This window comes from Stenella coeruleoalba, assembly GCF_951394435.1.
Source record: "Stenella coeruleoalba genome assembly, chromosome: 12".
Lineage (NCBI taxonomy): Eukaryota > Metazoa > Chordata > Mammalia > Artiodactyla > Delphinidae > Stenella > Stenella coeruleoalba.
Genome location: NC_137158.1, coordinates 35,875,461 through 35,898,542, shown reverse-complemented (window position 1 = coordinate 35,898,542; position 23,082 = coordinate 35,875,461). Strand labels below are relative to the sequence as shown.

The 23,082-nt window shown below is 37.1% G+C and overlaps 1 long non-coding RNA gene across 1 annotated transcript in view; it reads right to left on the bottom strand.

Moving 5' to 3' along the window:
- Positions 1–8,058: 8,058 nt before the first annotated feature.
- LOC307195378 overlaps positions 8,059–23,082 on the bottom strand; it is a 49,530-nt gene continuing 34,506 nt past the window's right edge. The window contains exon 3 of the long non-coding RNA XR_013830823.1: positions 8,059–8,137. This is a non-coding gene — a long non-coding RNA (uncharacterized lncRNA). The remainder of the gene's footprint in view (positions 8,138–23,082) is intronic.

Below are 23,082 nucleotides of genomic sequence, written 5' to 3'. Positions count from 1 at the left end.
GTGAATTAGAACAAAGCCATAAGCAAAAGAAAACCTCAAGCAAAGATTTAAAGTGTTTATAACAGAAGCTAATTTAGCTATAAAACATAGTCTTCTAACTCAGTTAAAATAGGGAATATCTTATCTTTAAAATGTATCCTTTATTTTTTTACTTCATTCTTTAAAGTTTATTGAAGTATAGTTAATGTACAATATTATATAAGTTACAGGTGTATAATACAGTGATTCACAATTTTTAATGGTTGTACTCCATTTATAGTTATTGTAAAATATTAGCTACATTTTCTGTGTTGCATAATATATCCTTGTAGTTTATTTTATACATAACAGTTTGTATCCCTTAATCCCCTACCCCTATATTGCCCCTCCCTCCTTCTCTCTCCTGACTGGTAAACACTGTATCTCTGTATCTGTGAATCTGTTCCTTTTTTGTTATATTCACTAGTTCATAGTATTTTTTAGATTGCACATATATGAGATATCATACAGTATTTGTCTTTATCTGACTTATTTCACTTAGCATAATAACTTCCAAGTCCATCTATGTTGTTGCAAATGGCAAAACTTCATTCTTTTTAATGGCTGAATAGTTCTCCATTGTGTGTGTGTGTGTGTGTGTGTGTGTGTATGTATACACACACACACACATATACACCATATCTTCTTTTGATGGACACTTAGGTTGCTTCCATATCTTGGAGACTGTAAATAATGCTGCTATGCACACTGTGGTGCAAGTATCTTTTCAAATTAGTGTTTTCATTTTCTTTCAGATATACACCTAGAGTGGAATTGCTGGGTCATGCGGTAGCTCTATTTTTAGTTTCTTGAGAAACCTCCATGCTGTTTTACATGGTGGCTGCACCAATACATTCCCACCAACAGTGTACAAGGATTCCCTTTTCTCCACATCCTCGCCAATATTTGTTATTCGTGTTCTTATTGATGATAGCCATTCTGACAGGTGTGAGGTGATACCTCATTTGGTTTTGATTTGCAGTTCACTGATGATTAGCAATGTTTAGCATCTTTTCATGTGCCTGTTGACCCATCTCTATTTCCTCTTTGGAAAAATATCTTTTCAGATCTTCTGCCCATTTTTTTAATCGTTTTTTTTTTAATGTTAAGTTGTATGAGATGTTTATATATTTTGGATATTAACCACTTATTGGTCATGTCAGTAAGCAAATATTTTCTCCCTTTCAGTAGGTTGTCTGTTGTTTTGTTGATGGTTTCCTTTGCCATGCAAATGCTTTTAAGTTTAATTATGTACAGATTGTTTATTTTTGCTTTTATTTCCTTTGCTTTAGGAGATAGACCCCCCCCCCCCCAAAATGTTGCAATGATTAATGTCAGAGAGTGTTCTGCCTATGTTTTCCTGTGGAGTTTTATAGTTTCTGGTCTTACATTTAGGTCTTCAAGCCATTTTGAGTTTGTTTTTGTATATGGAGTTAGAGAATGTTTTAATTTCATTCTTTACATGTAGCTGTCCAGTTTTCCCAGCATGACTTACTAAAGAGACTATCTTTTCTCCATTGTGTATTCTTGCCTCCTTTGTCACATATTAATTGACCATAATACATGGGTTTATTTCTGGGCTCTCTTTTCAGTTCCACTGATCTATGTGTCTGTCTTTGTGCCAGTACCAGACTGTTTTGATGACTGTAGCTTTGTAGTATAGTCTGAAGTCAGGGACTGTGGTTCCAGCTCTGTTGTTCTTTCTCAAAATTGTTTTGGCTATTTTGGGTCTTTTGTGTTTCCATACAAATATTAACAGTATTTTTTCTAGTTCTGTGAAAAATGCTATTGGTATTTTGATAGGGATTGCACTGAATCTTTAGACTGCCTTGGGTAGTTTGGTCATTTTAACAATATTAATACTTAAAATCCAATAACACAGTATATCTTTCCACCTGTTTGTGTTGTCTTCAATTTCTTTCATCAGTGTGAAATAGTTTTCTAAGTACATGTCTTTTACCTCCTTAGGTATATTTATTCCTTGGTATTTTATTCTTTTTGATGTGATGGTAAATGGAATTGTTTCCTTAATTTCTTTCTTATAGTTTGTTGTTAGTGTATAGAAAGGCAACCAATTTCTGTATATTAATTTTGTATCTTGCAACTTTATGGAATTAATTGATGAGTTCTAATGGCGTTTTTAGGATTTTCTATGCATAGTATCGTATCATCTGCAAACTGTGACACTTTTACTTCTCTTTCTTCTCTGATTGCTGTGGTTATGACTTCCAATACTATGTTGAGTAAAAGTGGGGACAGTGGGCATCCGTGTCTTGTTCCTGATCTTAGAGGAAATTCTTTCAGCTTTTCACCATTTGAGTCTGATGTTGGCTGTGGGTTTGTCATATAGGGCCTTCATCGTGTTGAGGTATGTTCCCTCTATGCCCACTCTCTGGAGAGTTTTTATCATAAATGGATGTTGACTTTTGTCAAGCTTTTTGTGCACCTGTTGAGGTGATCATCTGATTTTTATTCTTCAATTTGTTAATGTGGTATATCAGATTGATTTGTGGATATTGAAAAATTATTGCATCACTAGGATAAATCCCACTTGATCATGGTGTATGCTCTTTTTAATGTATTGTTGGAGGCGATTTGCTAATGCATTGTTGAGGAGTTTTGTATCTATGTTCATCAGTGTTACTGGCCTGTAATTTTCTTTTTCTGTGATATTTTTGTTTTTGGTATCAGGGTGATTGTGGCCTCATAGAATGAGTTTGGGAGTGTTCCTTCCTCTGAAAATTTTTGGAATAGTTTGAGAAGGACAGGTGTTAACTCTTCTCCAAATGTTTGGTAGAATTCACCTGTGAAGCCATCTGGTCCTGGACTTTTGTTTATTGGAAGTTTTTAAATTACTGATTCAATTTCAGTACTGGTAATTGGTCTGTTCATATTTTATATTTCTTCCTGGCTCAATCCTGGGAGATTGTACATTTCTAAGAATTCGTCCAGTTCTACTAAGTTGTCCACTTCATTGGTGTATAGTTGTTAGTAGTAGTCTCTTATGATCCTTTGTATTTCCGTGATGTTGGCTGTAACTTCTCCATATTTATTTCTGATTTCATGGATTTGGGCCTGCTCCCTTTTTTTCGTGAGTCCGGCTAAAGGTTTATCAATTTTGTTTATCTCTTCAAAGAACCAGCTTTTAGTTTCATTGATCTTTCCTATTGTTTTTTAAATCTCTATTTCATTTATTTCTGTGCTGATCTTCATGATTTTCTTCCACTAACATTACGTTAGTTTTTTCTTCTTTCTCTAGTTGCTTTAGGTGTAAGGTTGGGTTGTTTCAGACTTTTCTTGTTTCCTGAGGCAAGCGTATATCACTATAAACTTCCCTTTTGGAACTGCTTTAGCTGTGTCCCTTAGGTTTTTGGATCATTGTGTTTTTGTTTTCATTTGTCTCTAGCCATTTCTTGACTTCCTCTTTGACTTCATCAGTGGTCCATTTAGAAGGCATATTGTTTAGCCTCCCTGTGGGGCTTGTTTTTTTTTTTGCAATTTTTTTCTTGTAGTTAATGTCTATTCTCATAGCATTGTGGTTGGAAAAGATGCTTGATATAATTTCAATTTTCTTAACTTTACTAAGGCTTATTTTGTGGCCTATCATGTGATCTATCCTGGAGAATGTTCCATGTACACTTGAAAAGAATGTGTATTCTACTGCTTTCAGATGGAATGCTCTATAAATATAAATTAAGTCCACCTGGTTTAATGTGTCTTTTAAGGCCAGTGTTTCCTTATTGATTTTCTGTCTGGATAATCTATTGATGTAAGTAGGGTGTTAAAGTCCCCTTCTATTACTGTGTTACTGTAAATTTCTCCCTTTATGTCCATTAATATTTATGTATTAAGGTTCTCCTATGTTGGGTATATGTATATTTACAGTTGTAACTTCTTGGATTGATTTTTTAATCATTATATATTGTCCTCGTTTGTCTCTCATAACAGTCTTGATTTTGAAGTGGATTTTGTTTGATGTAAGCTTTGCTACCCCAACTGTCTTTTGATTTCCATTTGCATGGAATACCTTTTTCCATCCTCTCACTTTTAGTCTCCACGTGTCTAGATCTGCTGTGAGTTGCATGTAGGCAGCTTATATACTTGTCTTGTTTTTATATTCATTCAGCCACTCTGTCTTTTTTTTGTGGTACGTGGGCCTGTCACTGTTGTGGCCTCTCCCGTTGCGGAGCACAGGCTCCAGACGTGCAGGCTCAGTGGCCATGGCTCACGGGCCCAGCTGCTCCGCGGCATGTGGGATCTTGCCGGACCGGGGCACAAACCCGTGTCCCCTGCATTGGCAGGTGGACTGTCAACCACCGCACCACCAGGGAAGCCCTCACTCTGTCTTCTGATTGCAAATTTTAGTTCATTTACATTTAAGGTACTATTGATATGTATGTTCTTATTGCCATTTGTTAATTGAGGTTTTTTAAAAAGAATTTATTTTTGGCTGTGTTGGGTCTTTGTTGCGTGCGGGACTTTCTGTAGTTGCGGTGAGCAGGGGCTACTCTTTGTGGCAGTGCACAGGCTTCTCATTGTGGTGGCTTCTCTTGTGGCAGAGCACGGACTCTAGAGTGCAGGCTCAGTAGCTGTGGCGTGCAGGCTTAGTTGCTCTGCAGCATGTGGGATCTTCCTGGACCAGGGCTCTGACCCATGTCCCCTGCACTGGCAGGCAGATTTTTAACCACTGCACCACCAGAAGTCCCTGGGGTTTGTTTTTATAGATCTTTATTTTTTTCCTCTCTTGTTTGTTTGTGGGTTGCCCACCTGGAGTTATGGGACTTGACTATATTCTTAATCTACCCCTCCTACCTGTCTTGATGTGGTTCCTTTTATGTCTTTAGTTGCATAAGATCTTTTTGGGTAGGATCTCCATCAACGGTTGTTCTGCAAAAGTCTGGTGTGCTTATGGGAGGAGGTGAGCTCAGGGTCTTTCTACTCCACCATTTGGCCCTTCTCCTGTCATTATGTTTTTAAATGTGTTGGGTTTTTGCCGTAATACATTTTAGGCTTTCACCCCAATGGTTTTCACCAAGCATTTATTTACCATTAGGAGTAATATTATGTTTTTAGAAAAAAAGTAAACCCACACCTAATCATGTATAAGAATCAAAATCCAAAATTGCTTTAAAAGTGAAAAATATTGTTTTTATTTAGTTATGAAAACAATCTTATAATTAATTAGATGCACTTAAAGAAAATAGTCTGCAAGGTAGATTGAATTAATGAAAACATTTAGTCTGGCTCGCTGTCCCTAAAAGGAACTAAAGCAATTTTATTAATTATAATTTTCTATCCTGAAACAATCTAGGGAAAATATTTAAATCATCATATTTGGTTAGCCTGAAGCTTCAGTACCTATAACATTCTTCTAATGTTTGCATGGTCAAGTTAGAGGTGGGTATTTGACTGTAGGGACTGCTAAGGCATTTCTAGTGGAATTCAGGATCCCTACATACATTGCGAAAGTCTCCTGAGTCAAATTCCATTTATGTAAAGAAGTTTGATATGGCCTTCCTGTCCCTTTTGCCTATGTGCTAGTTATACGTGACATTTTTCAGACTATAGAAATGTCAAGTTATAGATATCTCTGATTTTTAACAAACTTCACACTGTGACCAGAAATATTTACCATCTCCTCCACTCACAGGACAAATAGCTATTTCAGGTCAAGTTACCTTTTTAATAAAACTTGACTTCTGGCTCAATACGACTTCCCTTCTCTATTAGCTGCAAGCTTTTTAAGAGGTTAAATTTGAGAGATAGATTGATGTAAAAAACCCCACAAAACACCAAAAACCAAACGAAAAACAACAGACACGTGCAATACCAAGGAGCACATGTAATCTTTCTTTAAAGGTTTTTACTCATTTACCCACAGGCACCCACACAAAATGGAAAGCATGATTGCACATCTGATAAGGATGCAACTTCCACACGTACAAATCTTTACAGAGAGGCCAAAGTAGAAACTGTCTCACTTGAAGTAGCATTGGGATGGGACCTTGACAAATCTCCCTATGCCACTCTGATTCATTTTTTTGATACATTGGGAATGTTTGGAAAACTTTGGCTAAATGCCTGCCTTCTTTAGTGGCTGCATGCTGTTCAAACCCTGAATGTTAAGTGAGACTTTTGAATTGATGGGCTATTTCCCAGGAGTAACATCCCTTTAACAGACTCATGTTTCATTCATTTCTGAAGTATCCTACTGTATGACTCAAATAGATGCACTCTCTTATTAAGCTCCATCCCTCAAAGGCAAGATAGGCTTGTTGTTTTGTATCACCAGTACCTATCAAAGTGACTGGCATGTAAATATTACAGATTTTGGTTGCAATAAAACACAAAAAGACTTAATTTACTTCTACTGCAGTATTATAGGACTTCTATGTGTTTGAACACATGTGGTAATTTTCCATTATATATCTCTATCTTGAAACATCCAGTAAAACAAGTAAAAAGTGCCCTTTCCATATTACTTTTGATTCATTATCACTCATCCTCTCTTTACTCTTATTTTCAAGGAATTTGTAAATTCCCTGGTTTTCTCATTTTCTACAGCTTGCCCTTCTCTTATAGTTCTATGAATATTTCTTCCTCTCCTCTTTTCATGTATTTACTTTTCTCAGGAAAGATTCAAGAAGCCACTCTATGGCTTCTAAAATTACTCTGATAGATTTTCAGATTCAGATTTCTTTTTCATACTGTCACCCTAAACTTAAGAACTACTAGACATTAACCTCTTCATCTCCTTCCATCATCTAATTTTAAAGTAACACTTTCCTATTCCAATTTCTGTTTTGATTAATATTGTCTCAGCCATCCACACTTATAAGCAGTTGTTTTTCCTCATAATGTATAAAATCTTTTTCCTATCACTTATATTTTAAGCTACTAACTTTTATGGTAAATTATGTAGTAGCTTAAGATAATTTGTTATTATTCTTACAGAATCCATGGTAGGAGAGTTTGAAAAAGAAATGCATTGTCTCTGTGGTCCGGGCCCAAGATAATTGGTCTAATGGGGTTTTGGAGTTTGTAAATCCAAACCCAACAATATTATAAAAATTCAAATGGAAGCCATAAAAAAATGTTCAATTTACTTAATATTATAAAATTAAGAAAGGTGATAGTCTTTCAATTTTTCATATTCTAATTTTTGTGTTCAATTGTAGTTTTTAAATTTTTTTCATTACTAAAACACCAATTGGTATATATTTGAGCAATTCAAGTTTTATTTTATGGATAATCATGAGAAATGAAAACCCTATTTATATTGATATAAAAGCTTTTTCAGATTAACCAGTGTGCATTAGAAGACATGTAGACTTTGTTGTAAACAATGACATTCGCATTTATCTACAACTATCATTTATAAAATTGAATAAAAGGTAACTAATCACTTAGAGCTGTATACCTATTGTAGGGTCAATATCCTGACATTTCTTTTCCTTTATAAAATATTTTCCTAGCGAAATTTGAAAACAGGGAAACCTGAATCCACTAGAGATATCCATGTGTAGTGCTTAGAGCTGACAAATATTTTGTATCTTTTTTGATAACAACTAACTCAACAATAAAAATAATTTAAGTACAATTAAAATTAAGAGGCAAACACCCCTCTCTGTGGGACCAGGAATATTCCCTTTTTATTTCATGGGTCTTGTTCAAATTTTAATTTCTAAAATATTTTCAGAATGCAATTTCCTCAAGAAATTTATTTAAAATATTGTTTAATAAAAATGTTCAATTTTTATATGTATTTTATAAGTATGCTAAAATTCCTCAATAGTTGGTAGAATCTTTTAGGACTAGAGATCAGCCTTTATTATTTATGCTTTACTTATCCCCAGTCCTCTGAACCTAGTGAATTGTGTTTTTCTAGCTCTTAGGAAGGATAAGAAACACTGGACAAATTATAAATTCAAGAGGTTTCTCGAATCAGAAACAGAAGAGCAGGGCAGCCAACTGGGGCAAAACCTAAAGAGAAATTTATGTCAAAATAGAAGAGAAGCAAACATAGCCTTACCTGAGATCCCTGGGATAGATGCAATTAGATGCCAGATAGAGGAAGTCAGAAAGCACAGTTGATGAATTGGTGGAGGTCAATTGTGTCCTGCAAGAGATTGTAAACCCAGGATGCAGCAATTGGAGGCTGTGCTCCCATCACATTGAACACTGGAGAAACTTCTGAGTGTGTGGTATGGGTTTATGGGTGTGGGAAAGCAGCCACAGTGGGAGGGTCATGAAACTCCACAGGGATACTTCTCCCCTGTCTTGCTTGTGGAATAAGTGTTTATCTATAGGGGAATGACAGAAAACACTGTCACTCTTCCTAGTGAAAAACATATTAGAATATGTGGAAGGAAACAGAAAATAACTATTCCTGAGGTAGAGGCCAGAACGTGTGCTAGACCCAGAACTATAGCAGGAGAAGGGCAGGAACATTGAGGAAGCCACACTTCTTAGACAAGGGATACAATGCCTTCCAAAAATTGAGCCTTAATAAATAATGACAGAGAAGGTCTTCCTAATGCTCAAGCCCTCCCTCTCAGGTTAACAAATTTGAGTAATAACAGCAAAATATTATTGAGAGAGATACAGGGGAGGGATATGAGGATGGGAAGAAACCCTCTCTGAGGTGTAGTGCAGAGGAAATACCTAAAGCCATGGGTGGAACAAAGAGACAAAAAACAAATAAAACCCCTTTAAAACACTAGTCCTTATCTTGACACAATGTACTGCTTGAGGAATAACAAAACTGTGGTGCACTGAGCACGACATATTAACAAACCTCAAACCCAGCTGAATTCCTAACTAGATTAATGTAAATCCTCATATTAAAAATATGGCAGAAGGAGACATGTTACTATTCCCAGGCTTAAAAACTGGATACCAAAATAGTGGCATTCTACTCAGTTTATCTGGCTTTCATCAAAAAAATTTGACACACAAAAGGCAAGAGACATACTCCCAAGAGACAAAGCAATTATCAGAATCAGACTCAGATATGACACATTCGTTGAAACTAGCTGACACAGAACTTAAAATAAATGTTTAAAATATTAAAAACTCTAAAGAAAATGATGAGCAATATGAAAGATCAGATGAATAATTTCAGCAGAGATGGAACCTATAGAGAAGAATGAAGTGAAAATGCCACAAATGAAAAATTGGTGACAGAAAACAAATACATCTGGGGGGCTCACTTATCAATAGATTCACTATAACTGGTGAACAAATTAGCAAACTTGAAGTTAGTAGGAACTATCCAAACTGAAACACAAAGAGAAACAAAAACACTAAAAACAAAAAACAGTGCACCCAAGACTATCAATAGTTGACATGTTGAATTAGAATTCATAAAAAGAAACAGGACAGATGAAGTATTTGCAGAACTGATGGCCAAGAATTTTCAAATATGTTAACTCCCAAGCCACAGATCAAATTTATCAGAACACCAATAAATAATGAAATAAAAACCTAAGTATATCACAGAAATTGCTGAAAACAAAAGGCAACAAGAAACTCTTGAGGACAGAGAAAGACATTGTTCAGAGGAACAAAAATATGAATTATAGCAGACTTCTTATCATAAACTACGTAAGCCAGAAGATGTAGAAACATTTCTAAAGTGCTGACAGGCAAAGATAAACCAAAATTCTCTGATAGATTTGCAATTCATCTATTTCAAAATTGTCTCAAAATAAAAAGTTAAAAATTAAATGAGTCATTCAAAATCAAATGGCCTCCCAATGGTCAGTTTTAGAGGAAACTTTATTTCAAATACTAAGTTACTACCTATTTTAATTCTGTGTTAAATTTGAAGGAATATTTTACTATATGCTGTTAGCTTTGGAGGATATTATTTTTAGTTTGAAATCATAGTGGATTTTGGTGTAAGGTTCTTTTCTGAATATTATATGTAGTTTCAACAGGATTTTGGTGTAAGATTCTTTTCTGAATATTATATGTAGTTTCAACAGGATTTTGGTGTAAGATTCTTTTCTGAATATTATAGGTAGTTTCAACAGGGAACTAAACATTTAACAAAGATAAATTTGTATGGCTCACAAGATATACTACCTAACTATAAAAGTTTTAAAATATATACTGATGAAAATAAGTGGAAATAAAAAAAAATACTATCAAGTACTTGTTTGGGTTTTGGAACAAAGACACTTATATCTGACCAAAGTTAAATATTTGCTTTACTTAGCCTTGAGTCCTTTATCTTAGATTTGAAGTTTCTTTCTTTTACTATATTTTCTGTATCTTCCTCAAAATACATATTCTCTATCAGGTGCCCTTACTTTCTTTTCCTCCCTGTTCTGTAAATCCAATCAGCTGTTTAATTACTATGACACTCGCTGGATTATGTGTATATACATAGGTGTGTGTTTCTCCCCTACTTTACTAAGCTTATACTTCATTCTAACACATTTATCCATGTATTCAAGATTACATGATGTCCTTCCCTTATTTTCATCTTCTCCAACGAACCTTTCCTTTTCCCATGTGTATATATATACTACAGCACAGGAAATGCCGCTAATCCATCTGTACCAGCAAAGACCTGGATCCTTTGCTAACTTTGTTTTTAACATCCTGGTCACCTCTGATTAGAAATTCTTAGTTTTTATTTATAACTGAAGCCAAGTCCTCTTAAAACAGTTCTTCTGCTGAATTTATCATTAACCTCTCTATCCCCAATTTTATTCCCTTTCTTGTCCCGAACCTGTTCCTCTCAAGATTGAGGAATATCAAAGAAAAGGGGGGATTGAAACTGTATACAAGAGGAGACCTTCAAGACGGCAGAGGAGTAAGACGTGGTGATCACCTTCCTCCCCACAAATACATCAGAAACACATCTACATGTGGAACAACTCCTACAGAACACCTACTGAATGCTGGCAGAAGACCTCAGACTTCCCAAAAGGCAAGAAACTCCCCACGTACCTGGGTAGGGCAAAAGAAAAAACACAGACAAAAGAATAGGGACGGGACCTGCACCACTGGCAGGGAGCTGTAAAGGAGGAAAAGTTTCCACATACTAGGAAGCCCCTACACTGGTGGAGATGGCGGGTGGTGGTGGGGAAGCTTCGGAGCCACAGAGGAGAGCACAGCAACAGGGGTGCAGAGGGCAAAGCAGAGAGATCCCCGCACAGAGGATCGGTGCCGACCAGCACTCACCAGCCCAAGAGGTTTGTCTGCTCACCCGCTGGGGTGGGCGGGGGCTGGGAGCTGAGGCTTGGGTTTCAGAGGTCGGATCCCAGGGAAAGGACTGGGGTTGGCTGCATGAACACAACCTGAAGGGGGCTACTGCGCCACAGCTAGCCGGGAGGGAGTCCAGGAAAGAGTCTGGACCTGCCTAAGAGACAAGAGACCATTGTTTCCGGGTGCATGAGGAGAGGGGATTCAGAGCACCACCTAAACGAGCTCCAGAGACAGGTGCGAGCCACAGCTATCAGCAGGGACCTCAGAGACTGAGCAAGCAACAATACGGCGGCTGCTGCAGCCACCAAGAAGCCTGTGTGCGAGCACAGGTCACTATCCACACCTCCCCTCCCGGGAGCCTGTGCAGCCTGCCACTGCCAGGGTCCCATGATCCAGGGACAACTTCCCCGGGAGAACACACGACGCGCCTCAGGCTGCTGCAATATCACACCAGCCTCTGCTGCCCAAGGCTCGCCCTGCATCCGTACCCCTGCCTCCCCCTGGCCTGAAGAAGCCAGAGCCCCCTAATCAGCTGCTCCTTTAAGCCCATCCTGTCTCGGCAGGAACAGATGCCCTCAGGCGACCTACATGAAGAGGCAGGGCCATATCCAAAGCTGAACTCCGGGAGCTGTGTGAACAAAGAACAGAAAGGGAAATCTCTCCCAGCAGCCTCAGGAGCAGTGGATTAAATCTCCACAATCAACTTGATGTACCTGCATCTGTGGAATACCTGAATAGACAACGAATAACCCCAAAATTGAGGCAGTGGACTTTGGGAGCAATGATATATATTTTTTTCCTTTATCTCCTTTTTGTGAATGTGTATGTGTATGCTTCCTTGTGTGATTCTGTCTGTATATCTTTACCATTTGTCCTAGGGTTCTGTCTGTCCATTTCTTTTTTTTAGTATAGTTTTTAGTGCTTGTTATCATTGGTGGATTTATATTTTGGTTTGGTTGCTCTCTTTTTCTTTCTTTTTTTAGTACTATTTAATTTTTTTAATTTTTAATAATTATTATTTTTTTTCTTTCTTTCTTTCTTTTTTTCATCTTTTCTTCTGAGCCGTGTGGCTGACAGGGTCTTGGTGCTCCAACCATGTGTCAGGCCTGTGCCTCTGAGGTGGGAAGGCTGAGTTCAGGACATTAATCCACGAGAGACCTCCTGGCTCCAAGTAATATCAGATAGCGAAAGCTATCCCACAGATCTCCATCTCAACGCTAAGACCCAGCTCCACTCAACAACCAGCAAGCTACAGTGCTGGACACCCTGTGCCAAACAACTAGCAAGACAGGAACACAACTCCACCCATTAGCAGAGAGGCTGCCTAAAGTCATAATAAGGCCACAGACACCCCAAAACACACCACTGGACGCAGACCTGCCCACCGGAAAGACAAGATCCAGCCTCTTCCACCAGAACACAGGTACTAGTCCCCTCCACCAGGAAGCCTACACAACCCACTGAACGAAAATTAGCTACTGGGGGCAGACACCAAAAACAACAGGAACTATGAACCTGCAGCCTGCAAAGAGGAGACCCCAAACACAGTAAGTTAAGCAAAATGAGATGAAGCAGATGAAGGAGCAAGGTAAAAACCCACCAGACCAAACAAATAAAGACGAAAAGGACAGTCTACCTGTAAAAGAATTCAGAGTAATGATAGTAAAGAAGATCCAAAATCTTGGAAACAGAATGGAGAAAATACAAGAAACGTTTAAGTACCTAGAAGAACTAAAGAGTAAACAAACAATGACGAACAACACAATAAATGAAATTAAAAATTCTCTAGAAGGAATCAATAGCAGAATAACTGAGGCAGAAGACTGGATAAGTGACCTGGAAGATAAAATAGTGGAAATAACTACTGCAGAGCGGAAATAACTACTGCAGAGCAGAATAAAGAAAAAGAATTAAAGAATTGAGGACAGTCTCAGACACCTCTGGGACAACATTAAACATACCAACATTTGAATTATAGGGGTCCCAGAAGAAGAAGAGAAAAAGAAAGGAACTGAGAAAATATTTGAAGAGATTATAGTTGAAAATTTCCGTAACATGGAAAAGGAAATAGTTAATCAACTCCAGGAAGCACAGAGAGTCCTATACAGGATAAATCCAAGGAAAAACACACCAAGACACATATTAATTAAACTATCAAAAATTAAATTCAAAGAAAAAAATTAAAAGCAGCAAGGGAAAACAACAAATACAAGGGAATCCCCATAAGGTTAACAGCTGATCTTTCAGCAAAAACTCTGCAAGCCAGAAGGCAGTGGCAGAACATATTTAAAGTGATGAAGGAGAAAACCCTACAACAAAGATAACTCTACCCAGCAAGGATCTCATTAAGATTCAATGGAGAAATTAAAGCCTTTACAGACAAGCAAAAGCTAAGAGAATTCAGCACCATCAAAGCAGCTCTACAACAAATGCTAAAGGACCTTTTCTAGGCAGGAAGCACGAGAGGGAAAACACCTACAATAACAATGCCAAAATAATTAAGATGGTAATAGGAACATACATTATTGATAACTACGTTAACTGTAAATGGATTAAGTGCTCCAACCAAAACTGGCTGAATGAATACAAAAACAAGACCCATACATGTGTTGTCTACAAGAGACCCACTTCAGACCTAGGGACACATACAGACTGAAAGTGAGGGGGTGGAAAAAGATATTCCATGCAAATGGAAATCAAAAGAAAGCCGGAGTAGCAACTCTCATTATCAGACAAAATAGACTTTAAAATAAAGACTATTACAAGACACAAAGAAGGACACTACATAATGATCAAGGGATCGATCCAAGAAGAAGATATAACAATTGTAAATATTTATGCACCCGACATAGGAGCACCTCAATACATAAGGCAAATACTAACAGCCATAAAAGGGGAAATCGACAGTAACACATTCATAGTAGGGGACTTAAACACCCCACTTTCACCCATGGACAGATCATCCAAAATGAAAATAAATATAAGGAAACACAAGCTTTAAATGATACATTAAACAAGATGGACTTAATTGATATTTATAGGACATTCCATCCATAAACAACAGAATACACTTTCTTCTCAAGTGCTCATGGAACATTCTCCAGAATAGATCATATCTTGGGTCACAAATCAAGCCTTGGTAAATTAAGAAAATTGAAATTGTATCAAGTATCTTTTCTGACCACAACACTATGAGACTAGACATCAATTACAGGAAAAAATATGTAAAAAATACAAACACATGGAGGCTACACAATCCACTTCTAAATAAACAAGATATCACTGAAGAAATCAAAGAGGAAATCAAACATACCTAGAAACAAATGACAATGAAAATACAACAGCCCAAAACCTACGGGATGTAGCAAAAGTAGTTCTAAGAGGGAAGTTTATAGCAATACAATCCTACCTCAGGAAACAAGAAACATCTCAAATAAACAACCTAACCTTACACCTAAAGCAATTAGAGAAAGAAGAACAAAAAAAACCCTAAGTTAGCAGAAGGAAAGAAATCATAAAGATCAGATCAGAAATAAATGAAAAAGAAATGAAGGAAACAAAAGCAAAGATCAATAAAACTAAAAGCTGGTTCTTTGAGGAGATAAACAAAACTGATAAACCATTAGACTCATCAAGAAAATAAGGGAGAAGACTCAAATCAACAGAATTAGAAATGAAAAAGGAGAAGTAACAACTGACACTGCCAAAATACAAAAGATCATGAGAGATTACTACAAGCAACTATATGCCAATAAAATGGACAACCTGGAAGAAACGGACAAATTCTTAGTAAAGCACAACCTTCCGAGACTGAACCAAGAAGAAACAGAAAATATAACCAGACCTATCCAAGCACTGAAAATTGAGACTGTGATTAAAAATCTTCCAACAAACAAAAGCCCAGGACCAGATGGCTTCACAGGCATCTTCTGTCAAAAATTTAGAGAAGAGTTAACAGCTGTCCTTCTCAAACTCTTCCAAAATAAAGCAGAGGGAGGAACATTCCCAACCTCATTCTATGAGACCACCATCACCCTGATAGGAAAACCAGAAAAAAACTGTCACAAAGAAAGAAAACTACAGGCCAATATCAGTGATGAACATAGATGCAAAAATCTTCAACAAAATACTAGCAAACAGCATCCCACAGCACATTAAAAGGGTCGTACACCATGATCAAGTGGGGTTTATCCCAGGAATGCAAGGATTCTTCAATATATGCAAATCAGCCAATGTGATGCACCATATTAACAAATTGAAGGAGAAAAACCATATGATAACCTCAATAGATGCAGAAAAAGCTTTCAACAAAATTCAACACCAATTTATGATAAAAATCCTCTAGAATGTAGGCACAGAGGGAACTTACCTCAACATAATAAAGGGCATATATGAAAATCTCACAGCCAACACCATCCTCAGTGGTGAAAAACTGAAACCATTTCCACTAAGATCAGGAACAAGACAAGGCTGCCCACTCTCACCACTATTATTCAACATAGTTCTGGAAGTTTAACCACAGCAATCAGAGAAGAAAAAGAAATAAAGGGAATCCAAATCAGTAAAGAAGAAGTAAAGCTGTCACTGTTTGCAGATGACATGATACTATACATAGAGAATCCTAAAGATGCTACCAGAAAACTACTAGAGCTAATCAATGAATTTGGTAAAGTAGCAGGATACAAAATTAATGCACAGAAATTTCTTGCATTCCTATACACTAATGATGAAAAATCTGAAAGAGAAATTTAGGAAACACTCCCATTTACCATTGCAACAAAAAGAATAAAATACCTAGGAATAAACCTACCTAAGGAGACAAAAGACCTGTATGCAGAAAACTATAAGACTCTGATGAAAGAAATTAAAGATGATACAAACAAATGGAGAGATATACCATGCTCTTGGATTAGAAGAATCAGCATTGTGAAAATGACTATACTGCCCAAAGCAATCTACAGATTCAATGCAATCCCTATCAAACTAGCAATGGCATTTTCCACAGAACTAGAACAAAAAATTTCACAATTTTTATGGAAAAACAAAAGACCCTGAATAGCCAAAGCAACCTTGAGAAAGCAAAACGGAACGGGAGGAATCAGACTCCCTGACTTCGGACTCTCTTCAGTAAGTGGTGCTTGGAAAACTGGACAGCTATATGTAAAAGAATGAAATTAGAACACTCCTTAACACTGTATACAAAAATAAACTCAAAATGGATTAAAGACCGAAATTTAAGGCTATAAAACTCTTAGAGGAAAACATAGGCAGAACACTCTGACATAAATCACAGCAAGATCCTTTTGACCCACTTCCCAGAGAAATGGAACTAAAAACAAAAATAAACAAATGGGACCTAATGAAACTTAAAAGCTTTTGCACAGCAAAAGAAACCATAAACAAGACCAAAAGAGAACCCTCAGAATGGGAGAAAATATTTGCAAATGAAGCAACTGACAGATGATTAATCTCCAAAATATACAAGCAGCTCATGCAACTCAATATCAGAAAAACAAACAACCCAATCCAGAAATGGGCAGAAGATCTAAATAGACATTTCTCCAAAGAAGATATACAGATTGCCAACAAACGCATGAAAGAATGCTCAACATCACTAATTATTAGAGAAATGCAAATCAAAAGTACAATGAGGTATCACCTCACACCAATCAGAATGGCCATCATCAAAATATCTAGAAACAATAAATGCTGGAGAGGGTGTGGAGAAAAGGGAACCCTCTTGCACTGTTGGTGGGAATGTAAATTAAGCCACAATGGAGAACATATGGAGGTTCCTTAAAACTTAAAAATAGAACTACAATATGACCCAGCAATCCCACTACTGGGCATATACCCTGAGAAAACCATAATTTAAAAAGAGTCATGTACCACAATGTTCACTGCAGCTCTATTTACAATAGCCTGGACATGGAAGTAACCTAAGTGTCCATCAACAGATGAATGGATAAAGAAGATGTGGCACATATATACAATGGAATATTACTCAGCCGTAAAAAGAAACAAAATTGAGTTATTTTTAGTGAGGTAGATGGACCTAGAGTCTGTCATACAGAGTGAAGTAAGTCAGAAAGAGAAATACAAATACCATATGCTAACACATACGTATGGAATCTAAAAAAAAAAAAAAAAGTTTCTGAAGAAACTAGGGGCAGCACAGGAATAAAGATGCAGATGTAGAGAATGGACCTGAGGACATGGCGAGGGGGAAGGGTAAGCTGGGACAAAGTGAGAGAGTGGCATGGGCTTATATATACCACCAAATGTAAAATAGCTAGTGGGAAGCAGCCTCACAGGTGCTTTGTGGCCACCTAGAGGGTTGGGATAGGGAGGGTGGGAGGGAGATGCAAGAGGGAGGAGATATGGGGATATATGTATATGTATAGCTGATATATGTATATGTATAGCTGATTCACTTTGTTATAAAGCAGAAACTGACACACCATGGTAAAGCAATTATGCTCCAATAAAGATGTTTTAAAAAAAAAGACTATATACAAGACCCTTTGTCCCTGTCCTTTGAAGGGAAAGGCTTTTGCTTTAGTCTCCCAGGCGTCCCCTAAGTCTCAGAAGGCTGGCTCAGGAATTAATGATTAGGTAGTGTGAAGATGTAGAAACAGTACTTGTTGGACCAGGAAACTGGTAACAATTTAGACTACAAACCAGCGACATAGCAGAATCACCCAACTTCCAGTTCCCTGAAAGGTATAAAGGTCTGGCACACATTCCTACATTGTGTTTTTTGTTTTTTTACAGGATGCAGACACCCACCAGGTGAAAACTACTAACTGCAAGAGCCTAGACCCCAGTCTAGTTGAAACCAGAAGATTGGTGATGCTCAAAACCTCACCTTGATGTCAACCAATCCGAGAATTGTGCATGAGCAGATCATGCACCCTGAAGCCCCCTCCCTCACACTGCCTTTAAAAACTCTACCCTGAAAGCCATTGGGGGAGTTCAGGTCTTTTTGAGCACAAGCTGCCAATTCTCCTTGCTTGGTGCCCTGCAATAAATGCTGTGCTTTCCTTCATCACAACCCCGTGTCAGTAGATTGGCTTTACTGTTCGTGGGCAAGAGGATCCAAGTTTGGTTCAGTAAGATAACTGCAGGTCTTAGTATTACATGATTCTTTGCTATCCACTGTTTTAACATTATTTGATAAAATATTCCACCTACTTCAGATATCCCATGGTAGACTAAGACAACTTAGTCTCTTGGTTGCAGAATATTTCTGGGACAAATAAGAAATTTACAGACACAGCCTAAATTCAATTACTTCTAGTCTGTCCTCAGTTTTTGCTGATTTAAACATTCATTAAAAAGCAAGAATAAAAAAATCATACAAAAGTATGTTTGCTGCATGTTACTGACCAAATAAAACAGATTTTGATATGCAACTCCTTTCTTCCTGTAACTTCTACATCAGTATTTGTTTTAGGTGCTCTACTGTTTCACATCCTGTCTCTTCAAGTTTGGTAGCCACTCAAAGTAATCTTTTATTTATCTGAGTCCTGTTTGTGTAACAGCAAAGTGGATACATGCCCTGTCCACCTTAAATACTGCTATGAAGATTAAAATTGTAATTGTATATGCAAAACTACTTGGGAAACTATGCTCTACTAATTTAGATTAATAAACTAGAAAACTTATTTTTAAATTGTTTGAAAGCCCTATCAAGAGTCTTAAGACACTTCTAGATACATTACAATTCTTTTATAATGTTATATGACTCTAATCATTTAAAAAGTGATAGGAAACCAGTGGCTTTGGAGCTGGATATATCTTTCCTTGTATTAACAAGACTTAGAGAAGAGACTGAGCTACAATGAAAAGATGCAGTGGCATTATTCTTAGTTATTCTGTTTGAATAAATGATTCACTAAATCAGAAGGGTAGTCCATTTGTTTCTTACTAATTTTAGTAGTTTTTAATCTGTTCTTGGAACTTCAAAATTCTGCCACTAAAGACTGCACAAGTTCAGTAAGGTAAAGGTTAATTATTGATTTTCTTATTCACATAAAATTCTGGCATAAAAGTAAATATATCCTTTTTGTGAATGATATTGACTCTTCATTGAAATACACATAAGTTTCTTTTAAAAATGGGCATTGCCATAAAACTTTTTTCACCAGGAAGAATAATTATGTTAATATTGTTTGCGGTGACCAAGAACGCCTTAAAGTTCTCCTCAGCTTGACTAAACTTTAGACAGGATACTTCCGGACTAAGGGGTTTATGCCCTAACCTCCATTTTCTTATAGCACTTACTTTAGAATACTTGTAATTACGTATTGTTTCTCTGCCCTTTGCTATGTAAGGGGGCCGGCCTCTTGCCAGTTTCATAACCAAGAAAATCTTTCTCAAAAAGCTGGGAGCCATCCCTTTCAAATGTCAAATTTTGAAGACATCAAGAATATACTGCCCCTGTCTGTCTGTCTCTGTGGGAGCCTAGGAACCTAACTTCATAAAGTGCCAATTAGCAAATGCAGATGGTTTAATCACATTGACCAGCCTTCCCACTACCTCAACCCAACACTTAAAAGTCATCTTGCTTTCTGTTTCAACCGAGTTGAGCTCAATCTCTCTCCCTAGTACAGTGGTTCTGAATAAAGTCTTCCTTACCTGTTTACCTGCATCTGGTGCAATTTTTCTTTGATATACCATTCATGTAACTGAATCATTACACTGTTAGGAAGTTCAAAGCCAGATATGGGAATTAAAATAATCATGTAAGATACTGTCTTAGGCAGCTCTGGGTTCTATGTGGCTTAACAATAGAAATTTGTTTCTCACAGTTCTGAAGATTGGAAAGTTAAAGAATAAGGTGCCACCGAAATAGACAAAAATACAAATTAAAAAAATGAAGGGACGGGCTTCCCTGGTGGCGCAGTGGTTGAGAGTCCGCCTGCCGATGCAGGGGACGCAGGTTCGTGCCCCAGTCTGGGAGGATCCCACATGCCTCTCAGTGGCTGGGCCCGTGAGCCATTGCCGCTGAGCCTGCACATCCAGAGCCTGTGCTCCGCAACGGGAGAGGCCACAACAGTGAGAGGCCCGCATACCGCAAAAAAACAAAACAAAACAAAAAAACAAAAATGAAGGGACTTGCCTGGTGGTGCAGTGGTTGAAAATCCACCTGCCAATGCAGGGTACATGCGTTTGATCCCTGGTCTGGGAAGATCCCACATGCCATGGAGCAACTAAGCCTGTGCACCACAACTACTGAGCCTGCGCTTTAGAGCCCACAAGCCACAACTACTGAGCCCACATGCCACAACTACTGAAGCCCATGCACCTAGAGCCCATGCTCTGCAACAAAAGAAGCCACAATGAGAAGCCCACGCACCACAACGAAGAGTAGCCCCCACTCGCCACAACTAGAGAAAGCCCACGCATAGCAATAAAGACCCAATGCAGCCAAAAGAATTTTTTTAATTAAAAAAATGAAATCAGCATGTGAGGTCTATTGTATAAAGCGTGCCAACCTATGCGTTATAGGGGTTCCAGAAGGAGAGGGAAGAGAAGGGGATCAAAAGCGTATTTCAAGAAATTATGGCTGCAAATTTTCCAAACCTACAAAAGGAAATGGATATTCAGGTACAAGAAGCACAGAGGGTCCCAAAGAAGATGAACCCAAACAGACACACCAAAACATATCATAATTAAAGTGGCAAAACTTAAGGATATAGAGAGGATTCTAAAGGCAGTAAGAAGGGAGTTACAAGGGAACCCCCATAAGGCTATCAGCTGATTTCTCTACAGAAACTTTGCAGGCCAGAGTGAGTGGCAAAATATGTAAGTCCTGAAAGGGAAAAACCTGCAAACTAAGATACTCTACCCAGCAAGATCATTTAGAATAGAAGGAGAGAGAATTTCACAAACAAGCAAAAACTAAAAGAAAACAGCAATACTAAACCTAACCTAAATTGACAGTTCTTCTCTAAATAGAGAAGAATCAATCTATAGGGAAGGGAAAATCACAATAAGAAAGGCAAATATATAAAAGGAATGAAGATCACTTAAAAACACCAGTATACAGATTAAGAAAACATTCCCCCCAAGTTTTGTAAAAGTGATTATAAATACAACTAGCAGCAAAAGGATAAACATGAAGATGTAAAACAGGACATAAAAAAAAAATCACAAAGTGTGGAGGAGGCAAGTAGAAAATGTAGTTCTCTTAGAATGTGTTTGAACTGATATTACTATCAGTCTAAAACAAGTGGATACAGTTATGGGTTAGCATACTTGAAAACTAGGGTAACCACAAATAAAATGCATATAACAGATTCACCAAAAAAAAAAAAAAGTTATTCAAGCACACTACAAAACTAAACCACAAAAGGAAAAACAAAAAGTAGGAACAAAGAAGAACTACAAAATCAACTGGAAAACAAGGTTTACTATGGCAATAAATACATACCTATCAATAATTATTTTAAATGTTAACAGACTAAGTGCTCCAATCAAAAGATAGTAGCAGATTGGATTTAAAAAAAATATATGCTGCCTACAAGAGACCCACTTTAAAAACCAATAGGTCAGCAATGAAGTCAGAAAGTACCTAGAGGCAAATGACAATGAAAACACAAGCTTAAAAAATGTATGGGACGCAGCAAAAGCAGTCATAAGAGGGAAATTTCACAGGTCTTCCTCAAGAAATAAGAAAAATTTCAAACAACCTAACATATCACCTAAGCAAATTAGAAAAAGAAACAAAAACTAAAGTCAGAAGAAGGAAGGAAATATCAGTATAAACAAAAGAGATTTTAAAAAAAATCAAAAAGATCAATAAAACCAAGAGGTGGTTTTTTGAAAAGATAAAGAAAATTGACAAACTCTAGCCACACTCACTAAGAAGAGAAGAGAGAAGACCCAAATAAAATAAAAAATGAAAGAAATAACCAATACCACAGAAATACAAAAAATTCATAATATTATGAATAGTTGTATGCCAACAAATTGGACAACCAAAAATAAGTTTCTAGAAATTTACAGCCTGCCAAAACTCAGTCAAGAAACAAATAACTTGAACAGACCTATCATTAAAAGTGAAAAAATATTAAATTTTAAAACTGTCTGCAAACAAAAGTCCAGAACCAGACAGCTTCACTGAGGAATCCTACCAAACATACAAAGATGAACTTATACCAGTGCTTCTCAAACTATTCCAAAAGACTGAAAACAAGAGAACACTCCCAAATTTATTCTGAGGCCACCATCATGCTTATGCCAAAGCCAGACAAATACACTATAAAAAAAATTATACTTATGAATATAGATGCAAATATCCTCAACAAACTATTAGCAAACTGAATCCAACAATACATAAAAAGGATCATACACCATGATTAAGTTGGATTCATTCCAGGGTTGCAAGGATGCATCAATATATGCAAAATCATTGCATTAGACATTATCAAAAGAAAAGACAGAAACCATATGATCATCTCAACAGATGCAGGAAAAGCATTTGATAAAATTCAACATCCATTCACAATGAAAAACGCTCACCAAAGTGCGTATAGAGGCAACACATCTCAACATAATACAAGCCATTTACAACAAACCCACAGACCACATAATACTCAACAGTGAAAAGCTGAAAGCCTTCCCACTAAATTCTGGAACAAGACAAGGATGCCCAGTCTCACCAGTTCTATTCAACATGGAATTAGAAGTCCTAGCAACAGCAATGAGACAAGAAATAAGAAGTATCCAAATTGGAAGGGAAGAGGTAAAATTGTCATTATTTGCAGGTTACATGATACTCTATACAGAGAACTCTAAAGACTCCACGCAAGAATTATTAGAACAAATAAATGAACT